Raw genomic sequence first — 15,569 nt, forward strand, 5'->3', positions numbered from 1 at the left:
AACTCTTCCATGAACCCGATTCCACAGCAACAAGGGTCACAAGTGTTCCTCAATTTAGAGTAGTGCAGCCAAATCTTTGGCCCTATCTCAACAGGAAACCCAACTCACAACCAATTTGGCCAATAAAACTTTAAGAGCCATTAATCCCCATTACTCTGCATTCATGGAACTATCACTCAAAATAGAGCCGTGTATACGGCAGTCACAAAGTCACCGCCATATTTGGCTATAAAAATGCAAATATCCCATTTCAAAGTATGCTTTGGAAGCAATGCCAAAACCCCTAAGATATTTTCGCATGAAAAACCCATTAGGGTTTATGTTATTCAAACCTCGTTCTTTATATCCATAAAACAATTTTCAATGTTATTAACCTACTAAAGTATGGTAATAACCACGGGTTTAAAGCCCCAGTCTAAAACACAACATAAAACATATTGATGCCCTAGGGATTTTTTTTTTAACCCTTAAAAAAAAAGAATATATATACATATGCAAGGTAGTCTACCAATAAAGATTACCAAAACATATTAAGATTCATATAAATCACAAGTAAATATAAACCTAAATTGTAAACCCAATGCATAATCCAATTTAATGAATGCTCAGTGGTAAAAGAAAACTATATAAGTTCATAAATACATATATGCCTTTAAAACAAGAAAATCTTTTAACATCAATGCATTAATGAAACACAACTATAACATAATTTGAATTAGAAATACTATGCCAAATTACATATTACTACAATGCTAACATCAAGCAACTAACATCAAATTAAAATTCACTTTCATCCAGCTCAAAAATTAGTACCAGTTTCGAGTTCAAACTTGCACTCAGAATCAACGTAAACAACTAGTTCTACATAGCTGAAACCTTATTACAATAAACTAGTATGTTCAGATAATGATTACTATAATTGTATCAACACAAGATCAAAACTTAACTAACTAAATTTAACAAACTGATAAACAAAGTTTGATAATATCTTAGCAATGAACTTGAACCACAAAAACAGACTAAAAAAAATAGAAGGAAAAAGGTCAGGCATGACAAAAAAATTGAATAAAACCTAGTGTAACTATGCTCATGCATAGAACTATCAAATTTAAGATACCATTACCGAGTTGCTCGCTTTAAGCCATATAATTTTTTTTCTTAATCTGCACACTAAGTTTTCCTTACCTTTGACCTCAAATCCCTATGGTTGAGACATATATATTTCTTCATCCAAATCACTATGAAGAAAAACTATTTTAACATCAAGCTACTCCAAACGTAAATCTTTAGTATCCTCAATACTTAAAACAATATGAGTAGAAGTCATTTTAACAACAAGAGAAAATATCTCATCAAAATCAATTCTATTTTTCTGTGCTAATCCTTTTACAACTAACGTAGCTTTACATCTTTTCTTACCTCCATTCTCTTCTTTTAGCCTATAAACCCATTTATTCTATAAAACCCTTTTTCCTATAGCAAACTTACATAAAACCAAAGTCTAATTTTTTAGCAAGAAATACATTTCTTCTGTGATTGAAGACTCACATAAAATATTTGTATCCACCCACACAACTTCATCATATCATTCAAGTTCACCAACATCTATTAAATAAATAGAATACAAAGAGAGAGAGAGAATTTTTTTTGAGGTCTACTTAGCCTTGTTGACTATCTAACATTCACTGGCATGTGGTATTTGTTGTTGTAGCTATTGCTGAGCATCATGAATTGTTGTAACATTATCCTTATAAGTATCATCCAACACTACATAATTTTTTTCTTTCTTCTCATGCTTCTATAAAAGATCTTTTTACAATACCTTATCTTTGATATGACATCCCTGCTTCTTACAATTTTATGATTTTCAAAATCTAAAAGCCTATAACCAAATTCATCAATTCCATATCCAACAAATACACATTTCTTTGACTTAGCTTTCAACTTTGTTCTATTTTCAAAATCTATATCTACAAATGCTTTATAACCAAAGGTTTTAAGAAAATAATAACTCACCTTCTTACCAGTCCATGCTTCCTCTAGAATACCACAACCCAAAGGACTAGAGGGACCTCTATTGATCAAATATACAATAATATTGATAAACTCTACCTACATGTTTAAGGGAATCCTAATATGCAACCTCATGCTCCTTGTATGCTCCATTATTGTTTTATTCATGTATTTAACCACTCCATTTTCTCATGGAGTCCTTCAAATAGTTTTCTACCTATGAATACCATTAGTGGAAAAATAATCTTCAAATTTATTAATGCAATACTCACCACCATTATCAAATCTGAGACATTATAGCCTTTTACCTATCTCATTTTCAACCAAGATTTTCCATTTTTAAAAGTTAAAAATACATCGGATATTTATCTAAGGAAATAAACCTATACTTTATTTAGTTTCATCATCAATAAATGTAACATAATAAGGAGATCCACTAAGGGAAGATATCTAAGCTTGTCCCCATACATATGTATACAAAATCTCTAATTTCTCATTGTTTTCCTTCCCACTCTTCACAAAACTCACTCTCTTTTGTTTTCTTTAAACACATCTTTCACAAAAATCCATATTGACACATGTAAAACATGGTAAAAGTTTATTTTAATGAAGTAAATTCATACCTTTCTCACTCATGTGCCCAAGTCTTCTATGTCATAGTGTTGTTTCAGAATCTACAACTATTTGTTCTCCCTGCTCATTTGCAGCAACTGCTCCTCAACATTTTTTTTCTCAAAAATAATCAAATGAGAAGGAGTAGTATGACATGTATAAAGATATAAGGTTCCTACTTTCACACCTTTTTCTACTACTAAGGAACATTTTGAAGCCTTCCATTTTTTATCATTAAAAGTAATTATGCTACTCTCATAACCTAATTGCTTTGCTGAAATTAAATTCCTACTCATCCTTGGAACATGTCTTAGATCATGTAGTAGCCAATGATTTTCATTTTTAAACTTAATCTTAATATTCCCCTTTCCAAATATCCCAAGTAAACATGCCCAAAATCCCCTTGGACATAATCAAGAAAGTAACCTCTATGGGAAGTAGCATGGAATGAAGCCCTTGAATCTAAAACCAATGAATCATCAATATTTTATAAGGAAAGAAGAAAAGCATCATCTTAAGATTTATTACTTACCACATTTTCCTCCTTGTTTCCTTCTTATTTGTCTCATTCATTGTTCTTTTTATTCCAACAATCTTTCTTCTTATGCACTAGTTTCCCATAGTACATATAATCTCTTGGTCCTTTAGATCGAGATCTCTTTCCCTTTGATTTTCCTCTTGATTTACAACAATTTTCAAAATTATTTCCTCTCATTCATTCAACCTCTTCTTCGTGTGTTCAAAATAATTCCTAATGTAGATCCACCTAAGATTTTCCTACGAGTTTCCTAACTAAGAATCACACTAGTAAAATCATCAAATTTTAGGGTATTAGAACCAAGACCATAATTACGCACATCCATTACCATGCCATTCCAATTTTTAGGCAAATAACACAAAATCAAGAGAACCCTAATTTCTTCATCAAAATTAATATTATAGAAGATAATTGACTAGTAATTGCATTAAACTCATTTAAATTATTAGCAACAAATCCACCTTCTACCATCTTCATATTAAATAAATGCTTTATGAGAAATACCTTGTTCAAAGTGGAGGGCTTTTCATACAAATTTTCTAGGGTTTGTATCAACTCTTTAATCATCTTCATATTTGTAATATTGAATGCTACCGATTGTGCTAGACATAATCAAATACTTCCAATTGTCTTTCTATCCAAAATATGCTAGTCCTCATCTATCATAGAAACTAGTTTCTTGGATTTTCCTTGTAATGGCTTCCATAAATCCTTCTAAAAAAGACACTCCTCCATTTTTAATTTGCATAACTGAAAGTTCTACCCATTAAATTTATCTACCTTCAACTTACCCTTTTCTATCATCACTTTCACTCAATTGTAAGACCTTGTTATAGAAGATAACTGAAAACAACTAGGCTTTGATATCACTTGTTAGGATTAACGAGAAAAAATAACAAATCATATAGAAATATATCAAATATTAGAAAATAGTAAAACACATATAAGAGAACACAAGGCACAAATATTTAATGTGGTTCACCAAATTCTTGGGCTACATTCACCAAATAGTGAGTCTAATATTCTTATTATCCAAAGATTACAACCTAATTACAATTTGTAATCCCTTACAACTCAATACCACCATAAGAAGCTACAATCTCATAAGCCATTATAAAATCTCTAACCCTAAGCAATTTTATACAAGTTTTTTGTCACTTACAAAATTAGGTCTAAAATAAGTCATCTAATAGAAAAATAGTAGCTAACACCTTTTACAATAATAAAGTTAGTTGATCTTTTAGGGGTCCTAACCTAGAAAACCCCTGTGGGGGAGTTTCCATTGAAATCTATCCCATACTATGATAGGGAGTGCATCTAGGGCTCTACCTAAAGACCACGCAAGGGGTGCTATCCCTTGACCTTGTCTTGGGGGTGCTACCCCCAAACCCTCATAGAAATAATCTAGGGGGAAACTATGTCGAATAATGTAGGAAAAATTAACCTCCAAGTCTTAATAGGCTCCATATAAAAATAGAGAGTACAATGGAAGAGAAACAAAACTTCAAACAAATAATCATATCATATCTAGAAGCTTAAGGGCAGAAAGTAATGTAGAAAAGTCAAAATTTTTATTTTTAAATAATCATCCATAAATGGAAAGAAGCATTGGTAATTTAATGGGATATAAAAAAGGTACATTGCAATGCAAATATCTAGAAATTTAGTTGGAAAAAGGAGAAAGAGAAAATAAATCATGGAAGAAAATCCTAGAAAATCTAAATTAAAAAAGAAAAATTGAAAATATAAATGACTTACAAAGGTTGGTCGAGCAACTGTGATAAAATCAATATTAACTACCATCCCAACCTACTTAATATCATGTTTACCACTCCCAAACAGAGTTAAAAGCAATCTAGATATAAAATTAAGAATTTTATTTTGGAAATGAACAAAAGACAAGAAAAAATAAGCAATAATTAGATGGAACAAAATTTGCAAACTAAAAGAGTTTGGAGGACTATAAATAAAGAATTTAACAAGACAAAATAAAGTGTTTGGGGCTAAACTAGTTTGGATAACATTTCATGAACATGAAAATAATTGGGTTGAAATTCTACATCATAAATTTTTAAATAATTTGAATCCCTTATCCTTATTTTAAACTAGAAATCCACCCAAAGGATTAAAAAATTGGAACTTATAATGCAATGTCACCCCCTACTCAAAAATAAAATAACATGGGACATTGGTCAAGGTTCAAAAGAATTATTTTGTGAAGATTCATCAGATGGCCTTCCATCCTAGATAGTTATAACCTACCCATTAACATAAAACACAAACTTTTAAACATTTGGGGAAAACATGTAAGTGGTTAAACATGATCATACTAAAGGATGGAAGTGGAAATCTATAGAGGAGACAAATTTTTCAGAACAAGAAAAATAAATCTTTGAACTAATTTTTAAAAAAAAGACAAGATAATAAAAAATAAAGAAGGGATAAATGAATTTAGGGAGCTTGCAATAGTGGGAAATACAACATTAAAATGGGTTACAAATTGATTGTAAAATCACAAAGATGGGAAAACATAAACATCCTTCTAAGTGTATGCTAGGATTTTGCATGCTTACCCAAAGAAGACATATTTCTTTGGGTGACACTACAAAATAAAATGCCAACTATGAATAGACTTACTAAGATGGGCTTTGAAGGTCCAACATAGTAGAGGTAAGTAATAATAATCTAAGGAATATGCTTGGAGAAGGAAACCTTCTCTGTTTAGGATGCAGATATGCACAAAAATTGGAAAAATATTACTAGTCCCTTGATGACATATTTAACAACAAATAAAAGAGCAAGAGTAGAGTGTAAATGGGAACATCCTCCATCAAGATGGACAAAGCTAAATTTTGGTGGAGCATCTTGAGACAATCCATGAGAAACAATAATATGCTATATGATTCACCTAGAAGTTAAAAAGAGCTAAATATTTAGGGGTAACTATGAATAACCTAGTAGAGTTAGACACATTAATTGAAGGACTACAAATTAGTTTGGGTCTAGTTATAAAAAACTAAGTCTAGAAGGTTATTCATAGATAATTTTAAATGCGGTAAGAAGAGAAGTACTCCAAATTGGAAAATAAAATCCAAACTAGAATATGAGTTAAATTTAATAATAAAAATTTGAGAAAACTAGAATGTAACATATCTTCTAGGAAGGAAATGAATAAGAAACTATATTAGAAAAGCAAGGGGCTAAAGGTCAAGACTTTTTAATTAGAAAAGATCTAGTTATTATTGAAAGGAGGTTGTTGAAGTGAAGAAGATTGATGAAATCTATCATGGAACAATCATTCTTTTGTGATTGATGTCAAACCTACTACTTGTTTGTAAGACAATTACTTAATTTGGTCTAAATGCTATCAATTGATTGATTATTTAAGAAGATTTGAAAAGAAAGGATAACAAGAGAACCTAGAGAAAGGTTGAATTATATGGTGTATAAAAGGAGCACTAAGACTAAGAAAGACATTGATGATATAGTGTATTGTTTATCTACTTAAGGCTATAATGAAAGGATACTTGATAAAAGACTAGAAGAAGGCTAAGTAAAGAAATGTGTTTGCCAAGCCTAATTGAGCAAATAGTGCAAGCCAAGCAAAGTTAGTAAAGGTTGAACAAAAAATTAGTTAAAGCCAAGTAGTAAGTTTAGTATGAGATGAATAAGAGAAATATAGTTGGTGCTAAGGGAATAAAGTTAGTATGTGCCAAGAACTAGTATAGACTTAATCAACATTGAGTAACCTAGTGTTGGTCGAGCATTAGAAGATAATGTTTATTGAGCAAAAAAAGTGTTATTGTCGAGTGCTAGTAAAATATATTTAACAAATCTAAGCCAATAAATTTGATTTCTTGAATTATTTGAAGTGTGTGAAAGATTACTATGATGATCAAGTGGCAAAAAATTCAAGATAAACTATTTTGAGGTGAATTCAAAAGAGGATTGTAGAGAAAGTTTCTAGAAGCAAATAAAATAGAAAGATGGGTAGGTTCAATGAATCTTACCTAACCATAGAATGAAAAATTGTGGTTAAGAAAAAAAAGATTTAAGCTCTCTATTTGTGGAGATAACTAGCTAGAAGTAATTGTTGTCATGTGCAAGAACCTATGGAAGACAAGAAGTCTAGGGTGTTGCTTCATATAGTGGCCGAATAGAAGAGTCTGTAGTTGGCATACAAAGTAAGAAGGCTTAAGGTGGTGAAGTCTTGAAGGGAAAATAAGATATTAGAGACAAAGAGGATGAAAACTAAGGAGAATGAAGGACTAAATGTGAGATCTATAATTTGCAAGTGAGTTGTTATTGTTATTAGATCAAGTCCTACTGTTACTCTCTAACAATTGTACCAGTTTGGATAAATCCTTTGGACTAAGGTTGACCTAATAGTCATTAGTAAATCCTTTAATAGGACAATATTCTAATGGAATGTTCTAAAGTACTGTAACAAGGCTCACTCCTAATAGGGTGATTTAAATCCTTTAACCAATTCACATTTAACAATTGGTAGCATGTTACTAGTGGTTTTTCCCAAATTGGGTCTCCACATAAAATCCTTGTGTCAAAATGTGTGATTGATTTTGTGGTATTCCATGTTTATATTTATGCAAAGTTATTTTGACATAGGTCACCAATATGCATATGTTTAAGATATTGACTAGTCAATGCATGCATAAGAATAAGTTGCTTTACTAAAAAGTTTTATTTTTACATTTGGACATTGTATAACTGATTCACCCACCCTATCAATTATTCTAAAGTATTCCAACATTTGGTATCAGAGCAATAAGTGCTTGAGAGAAAATTTTGAAGGTACTTAAAGCTATGTATAAGGATGTGTAGAAAGGAGGTTCCCAAGTTAAATAAGGAAAACTTTCCTGCATAGAAAAGTTTGATGAAGCTATATTTAGGAGGTCTTGGAGATTATGCATAGTCAACTATCACCGCTGAGCATATTGATCCAACTAGATCCTTAATTTCTAAAAATTTGAAATAGAAGAAGGAGCATATTCAAGAAATGTTGGAGGTTTCATATGCCCTACATAAGATCTACAAAGGAGACAAGAATGTGCTAAGAGCTAAAGCTGAAAACCTAAGAGGAAAATTTGATGAAATGAGAATGCAAGATGGTGAGACTATAGTCCAGTATTATGTAAGGATCAAAGATATTGTTAATACAATTTGAGGATCTGATAGAAGATTAAAGATGAGATAGTGACCAATAAAGTATTGAGAACCTTACTGTCTATCTATGCTATTAGAGTCTCTGCTATACAAGTACTAGGGTGTACCCTTGGTAGTAATCCATCCCTTGAAGGATTGGTTAGTAGACTCACTACTTTTGAACTTTCAAATTTTGATAATTTCAAATTTGAGAATGTTGAATCTTCTTTCAAAGTTAAGATGACACTAAAAGAACCTAAAGATAGCAAAAAGAAAAAGGTCAAACCTATTTCTAGTGATGGTGATATAGATGATGAAGAGCTAGAAGAACTGGAAGCATTCTTGGCTAGGGAATTAAGAGGCAAAGGAAAATACAAAGGTAAGTTACCCATCACATGATTTAATTGTCATGAGGTTGGTTATATTGTGGCAAGATGTCCTGATAAGTTAAACAACAAGAGTGAAGACAAATTTAGAGGTAGAAAAGATGACAGTAACAAAGGCTACAAGGTAAAGGGAAAGAAGGCTTGTTACATTGCTAAAGAAGAATCTGATGATGAATTTGAAGATCATGATGATGAAATTATCTATGTTTCTATGAAGGATGATTTTGATGAAGATGAGGCAACTACATTGATACCTTACCTAAACAAAAGTGACAGATGGATCATTGACAGTGGATGTTCACATCACATGACGAGAGACAAAAGTAAGTTCATTACCCTTAAGTAGTACAATGGAAATAGTGTTAGATTTGGTAATGATGAACCATGTCTAATTAAAGGAAAAGTATCAATAAGAGTGATAGATAAGATCATGTATGAAAATTCTTACTATGTGGAAGGACTTAATTATAATCTATTAAGTGCGTCAAAATTGAATAGTCTAGGTTGTTGAATTTGATAATAGAAAGGATAAGATCTATGAAACTAATGTAAAACTAATTGGAAGTGGTGATTAGACTAGAGGTAATCTATTTTATCTTGATATGAATAACTCTACTTGTCTTGTTGTACATTTTGATGACATGTGGCTATGGCATAAGAGGTTATGTCATGTAAATTTTGACAATTTGGATGGGTATCAGTAAGATGAAAGGAGTCAGAGGCCAAAATTGAAGAAACCTAATGATGTGATTTGCAAGAAATATTAGTTAGGGAAAATGACAAAGTCTAGTTTTAAAAGTAAGACTCATACTTCAATACAAATTATGGAATTAGTTCATACTAATTTTTTTGGGCCAACTGATGTACAAAGCTATAAAGGTGACAAGTACATTATCCTATTTGTTGATGATTACTCAAGAATGATGATAATAATATTATAAAAAAGAAAAATATGATGCTTTTCAAATGTTTAAGTGGTATCTGGAAAGAGATGAAAAGGAAACTGGTAAAAGCTTGAAATTTATAAGATTCGACATAGGTGGAGAGTTTACATCAAATGAGTTTGAAAAATTCTATAATGACAAAGGAATCAAAAGATTAGCTTCTACACCTAGGACCCCTCCACAAAATGGGATTTTTGAAAGGAACAAAAAATCTATAATGGATTGTCCAAGAACACTGATGATGGAGAAGAATGTTGCTTTGAAATACTAGAGAGAAGCTATTAGTAGAACTATTTATACCTTGAAATGAGTACAAGTCAAGAAAGGTACAAATTTCACACCTTTTGAATTATGGTATGGATACTCACCCAATGTCAAATATTTTAAGGTTTTTGGAAGAAAGTGTTACATTATTAATGACAAAAAAAATGGCAAACTTGATGCAAAAAGAGAATAAGGTATATTCCTAGGCTATTCCATAAGAAGCAAAGATTATAAGTGTTTAAATACACTAAAAAAGTTGTGGAAAGTGAAAATTTAAAGTTTGATGAATATATAGAAGTGCATGAAGATGAACCAAAGAAGGTAGCTAAAAATTATAGAACCTTATGTAATACTATGAAGGCATGTCTGTTGATGATGATAATTCTACAAAACAAGTTGCTAATAAACAAGAATCATTGATTGTTGAGTCACATACAATGGATGCCAGGTTGCAATCAGGAGCTGATTCACAATTAAAAGTTGAGGTACATTTTGATACTAAAATTAATTTACATGAAAGGAATGTTGGGTTACTTGATAGAGAAGTGCACAGTGAATCTAAAATTGAATGACACATTGTAGAAAGAAGAGCTGAGCCAAGGTTTCCAAAGTATGTTAGAAGACATCACCCTACTAAAAAATATATTGGAGAGGAGAAGACATACTAATGAAAAGGAATAGGTTGAGAAATGATACATGTTTGTTAAGAATGCATGAGCCCAAGTCAATGAAGGATGCATTAGAAAATGAATACATGAGTGAATCCATGAAAGAAGATATTGAGAAGAACAAAACATGGACTCTAGTACCCAAACCATAGAATAAGAATGTTATTGGAACTAAGTGAGTGTATAGAAAAAAAAAGGTGAGAATGGTGAAGTTACAAAGAATAAGGCAAGATTAGTTTGCAAATGATGTGCACAAGAAGAAGGAATTGACTATGGAGAGACATTTTCCCTAGTTGCAAGATTGGAAGGGGTAAGAACTCTACTTGTTTACTTTGCATACAAATGATTTAAAGTTTATGAAATGGATGTTAAGTTAGCATTTCTAAATGATATAATGGAAGAGGAGGTTTACATAGAAAAACTTGAAGGATTTGTTTATCCAAACAACAAGAGCATGGTGTATAGATTATACAAAGCTTTATATGGTTTGAAGCAAGCTCCTAGAGCATGGAATGAAAGGATTCACAACTACCTTGTGAAGATTGGTTTTGAGAAGATTGATGAAAAAATCAATCTGTACTTGAAGAAATAAGGAGGTAAAGGAATATTACTAGCTAAAATATTTATTGATGATATCATATTTGGAGGAAATAATGCATTGTTTAAGGCATTTTCAAATGAAATGAAGAGAGAGTTTGAGATGTTTATGTTTGGAGAGATAAAATTCTTTGTTGGATTGCAAGTATATCAGATAAAATATGGTATTTACATCACTCAGTCCAAGTATGTGAAGGAAATCTTAAATTTTTTTGGTATGGAGGATTCAAAACTTGTTAGTACTCCTATGTTGATAGGACACAAACTATCCAAAACCAATGATTCTTCTAAAGTAGATCAAATATTGTAGAGGTCTGTGATTCGAAAATTGCAATATGTAGTTCATTAAAGACCTAAAATTGCATTAGTTATTTTATTTTTTTTCAATGTTTTATTCAAATACTAAGGAGAATCATTTAATGGATGTTAGAAGGATAATGGGATACCTAAATGGAATAGAAGAGTATGGTCTATACTACAATAAAAATGACAAGTTTGAATTGAGAACCTATATAGATGCTAATTGGGATGGAAATATTGATGATAGAAAGAGTAAAAGTGGTAGAGCATTTTTTTAGGAAAATTATTGGTCAGCTAGACCAACAAGAAACAAAACTATTTATCACAATCTATTGCTAAAGCTGAATATGTGGCTTTTGCAGTGAATTGAAAAAATGTGATATGGATCAAAAAATTACTCAAAGGAGTGAAGGAAGAAATTATTGAACCTATGGCACTCTACTGTGACAATAAAAGTGCTATACACATATCAATGAGTCCTGTGATGCATAAAAAGATAAAGCACATTGCAATAAAGTATCATTACTTTAGAGAATTGCTTTAAGAAAAAGAAGTGAGAATGGAATATGTGAATACAAAAGAATAGATAATTGATATATTCACAAAGGCTTTACGTAAAGATGCACATGAATATATTAAAGGTAAACTAGGGGTGATACACCTATCAAAAGCTACTTAAGAAGCAAGAGTAATACCCTGCATCAAATGAGTTGGATGACATATTTTATAAATTGATGTAATGGATATTACTTTAGGACCTACTTGAAGTAAAGGAATTAAAAATAGAAGATTTATAGTCACATGCAAGGTGACAAAGGGATAACTTGAATTGATTATATTTGCATGTATAGATGACAAGTCTTTGACATTTTTGTCAAAGAAGGAGATATCACATAAAGAGGAAGAATATACACAAAGTTGTACATGAAGCATATATTGAGGGAGATAGAGATATCAAAATGATAGAGATATCAAAGAGATTTGAGAGGGAAGGAGAAAGATGGTAAAAGATGGTAAAAGATGGATGGTAAAAGATGAGGGAGAAATCATATGAAGAGACTAGAGTATACAGAGGAAGGATCACATACTGATAGAGGGAGATATTTCAATAAAATGTATTAAGCTTCTTTTTGGTATTTTTGTTGGTATTGGTTTGCCATCAATGCAAAAGAGGGAGATTGTTAAAAGGAGATCATTGAAGTGAATAAGATTGATGAAATCTATCATGGAACAATCATTATTTTGTCACTGATGTCAAACCTACTACTTGTTGGTAAGAAAATTGCTTACTTTGGTCTAAATGCTATCAATTGATTGATTGATGAAGAGGATTTGAAAAGAAAGGATAACAAGAGAACCTATAGAAAGGTTGAGTTATCTAGTGTATAAAAGGAGCATTGAAAAAAAACAAGACATTGATGATATAGTTTATTGTTTATCTACTTAAGGATATATTGAAAGGATACTTGAGCAAAGACTAGAAGAAGACTAAATAAAGAAATGTTTCTTCCAAGCCTGATCGAGCAAACAATGCAAGCCAAGAAAATTTAGTATAGGCCGAATAGAAAATTAGTTGAAGCTAAGTAGTAAGTTTACTATGAGCCAAGAAAGAGAAATATAGTTGGTGCTGAGTGAAGAAAGTTAGTATTGTCAAGCACCAGTATAGACTTAATGGATGTCGAGCAACCTAGTGTTGGCCGAGCATCAAAAGACAATGTTTACCAAGGAAATAGAGTGTTATTGCTAAGTGTCATTAAAATGAGGTAGATCAAATATTTAACAAATCTAAGTGGACAAAGTTGATTTCTTGAATTGTGTGAAGTGTGTGAAAGATTACTATAATAAGCTAGTAGAAAAGAATTTCAGATAACCCATTTTGAGGCAAATTCAAAAGATGATTATAGAGAAAGTTTCTAGAAGGGGATAAAATGGATAGATGGGTAGATTCATTGAATCTTATGTAACCCTAGAATTGATGATTATGATTAAGTAGAAAAATATCTAAATTCTTTATTTATAAAGATAACAAGCCAGAAGAAATTATTGTCATGTGTGAGAACCTAAGGCATACAAGAAGTCTAGGGCATTTCTTCATATGGTGGCCAAATACAAGAGTCTGTAGTTGGCATAAAAAGTAAGAAGGCTTAAAGTGGTGAAGGTTTGAAGGATGCAAAAGTTATTAGAGAAGAAGATGATGAATGCCAAGAATAATGGATGTCTGATGTGAGATCTGTAATCTGCAAGTGAGTTATTGTTGTTATTAGATCAAGTCCTACTTTGCTCTCTAACAATTGCATCAGTCTGGGTAAATCCTTTTGACTAAGGTTGACATAAAATTCATTAGTAAATCCTTTAATAGGGTGACATTCTAATGAAAATTTCTAAAGTCCTCTAACAAGGCTCACTCCTAACAAGGTGCTTGAAATCCTTTAACCAGGTCACATTTAACAATGTGCATTGTAACGCTTGATAGGGTTGTCTCCTCACATGGCTCTCTTTGAAAGAGTGAAAATTGGTAGCATGTTACTGGTGATTTTTCCCAAATTGGGTTTCTATGTAAAATACTTGTGTCAAAATGTGTGATTGATTTTGTGGTATTGCATGTTTACATTTCTACAAAGTTATTTTGACATAGGACAACAATATTCATAAGTTTAAGATATTGAATGGTCAATGCATGCATGAGAATAAGTTGTAGTACTCAAATATTTTATTTTTACATTTGGACCTTGGATAACTAATTCACCCACTATATCATTTATTCTAATGGAATCCAATAATTGGTATTAGAGCACCAAGTGCTTGTGAGAAAAGTTTGAAGGTACTTAAAGCTAAAGATCAAGATGTATAGTTAGGAGGTGCCCAAGTTAAACAAGAAATTTTTTTCTTAATGGAAACCTTTGATGGAGCTACATCTAGGAGGTCTTGGAGATTATTCATAGTCAACTATCACCACTGAGAATTTTGATCCAACTTGAGCCCCAACTACTTAATAATTGAAACAAAAGAAGGTACACATTTAGACAATGTTGGAGATTGTATCTACCCTAAGCTACTTAGAGTTTGATGACATCAAATGATGTGATTTTGATAAGAAGATGTGGGATTCTCTACAAAAGATCTTTGGAGGAGACAAGAATGTGCTGAGAGCCAAAGCTGAAAGCCTAAGAGGAAAATTTGATGAAATGAGAATGCAATATTGTGAGACTATAGTCTAGTATTATGCAAGGATCAATGATATTATCAATGAAATTTGAAGATATGATGGACATATTGAAGATAAGACTGTGATAAAAAATTTATTGAGAACCCTAGTACCTATCTATTCTATTAGAGTCTCTACTATACAAGAACTAAGGTGTACCCATGGTAGTAATCTAACACTTGAAGGACTGGTTGGTAGACTCATTGCTTTGAACTTTCAAATTTTGATAATTTCAAATCTAAGAATGTTGAATCTTCTTTCAAAGATAAGATGACACTAAAATAACCTAAAGATTAGAAAAAGAAAAATGTCAAACCTACTGCTAGTGATAGTGATACAGATGATGAAGAGCTAGAAGAACGGGAAGTATTGCTGGCTAGGAAATTTCATAGAGGCATAGGAAAATACAAAGATAAGTTACCATTCATATGCTTTAATTGTCATGAGGTTGGTCATATTGCAACAAGATGTCCTAATAAGTCAAACACCAAGAATGAAGAAAAATTTAGAGGTAGAAAAGATGACAATAACAAAGGTTACAAGGATAAGCGAAAGAAGGCTTATTACATTACTAAAGAAGAATCCAATGATGAATCTGAAGATCATGGTGATGAAGTTTTTTGTGTTGCTATGAAGGATGATTCTAATGAAGATGAGGCAACTGCATTGATACCTTATGTGAAGAAAAGTGATAGATGGATCATTGATAGTGGCTGTTCACATTATATGACTATAGACAAAAGTAAGTTCATTACTCTTAAGTATTAAAATGGAAATAGTGTTAGATTTTTTAATGATGCACCTTGTCTAATTAAAGGAAACGAATCAATAAGATTGACAAATAAGATCATGTGTGAAAATGCTTACTATTTTGAAGGA

The sequence above is a fragment of the Cupressus sempervirens genome, chromosome 9 (genome assembly GCF_028749045.1).
Source record: "Cupressus sempervirens isolate cs-2001-9-10 chromosome 9, ASM2874904v1, whole genome shotgun sequence".
Taxonomy (NCBI): Eukaryota; Viridiplantae; Streptophyta; class Pinopsida; order Cupressales; family Cupressaceae; genus Cupressus; species Cupressus sempervirens.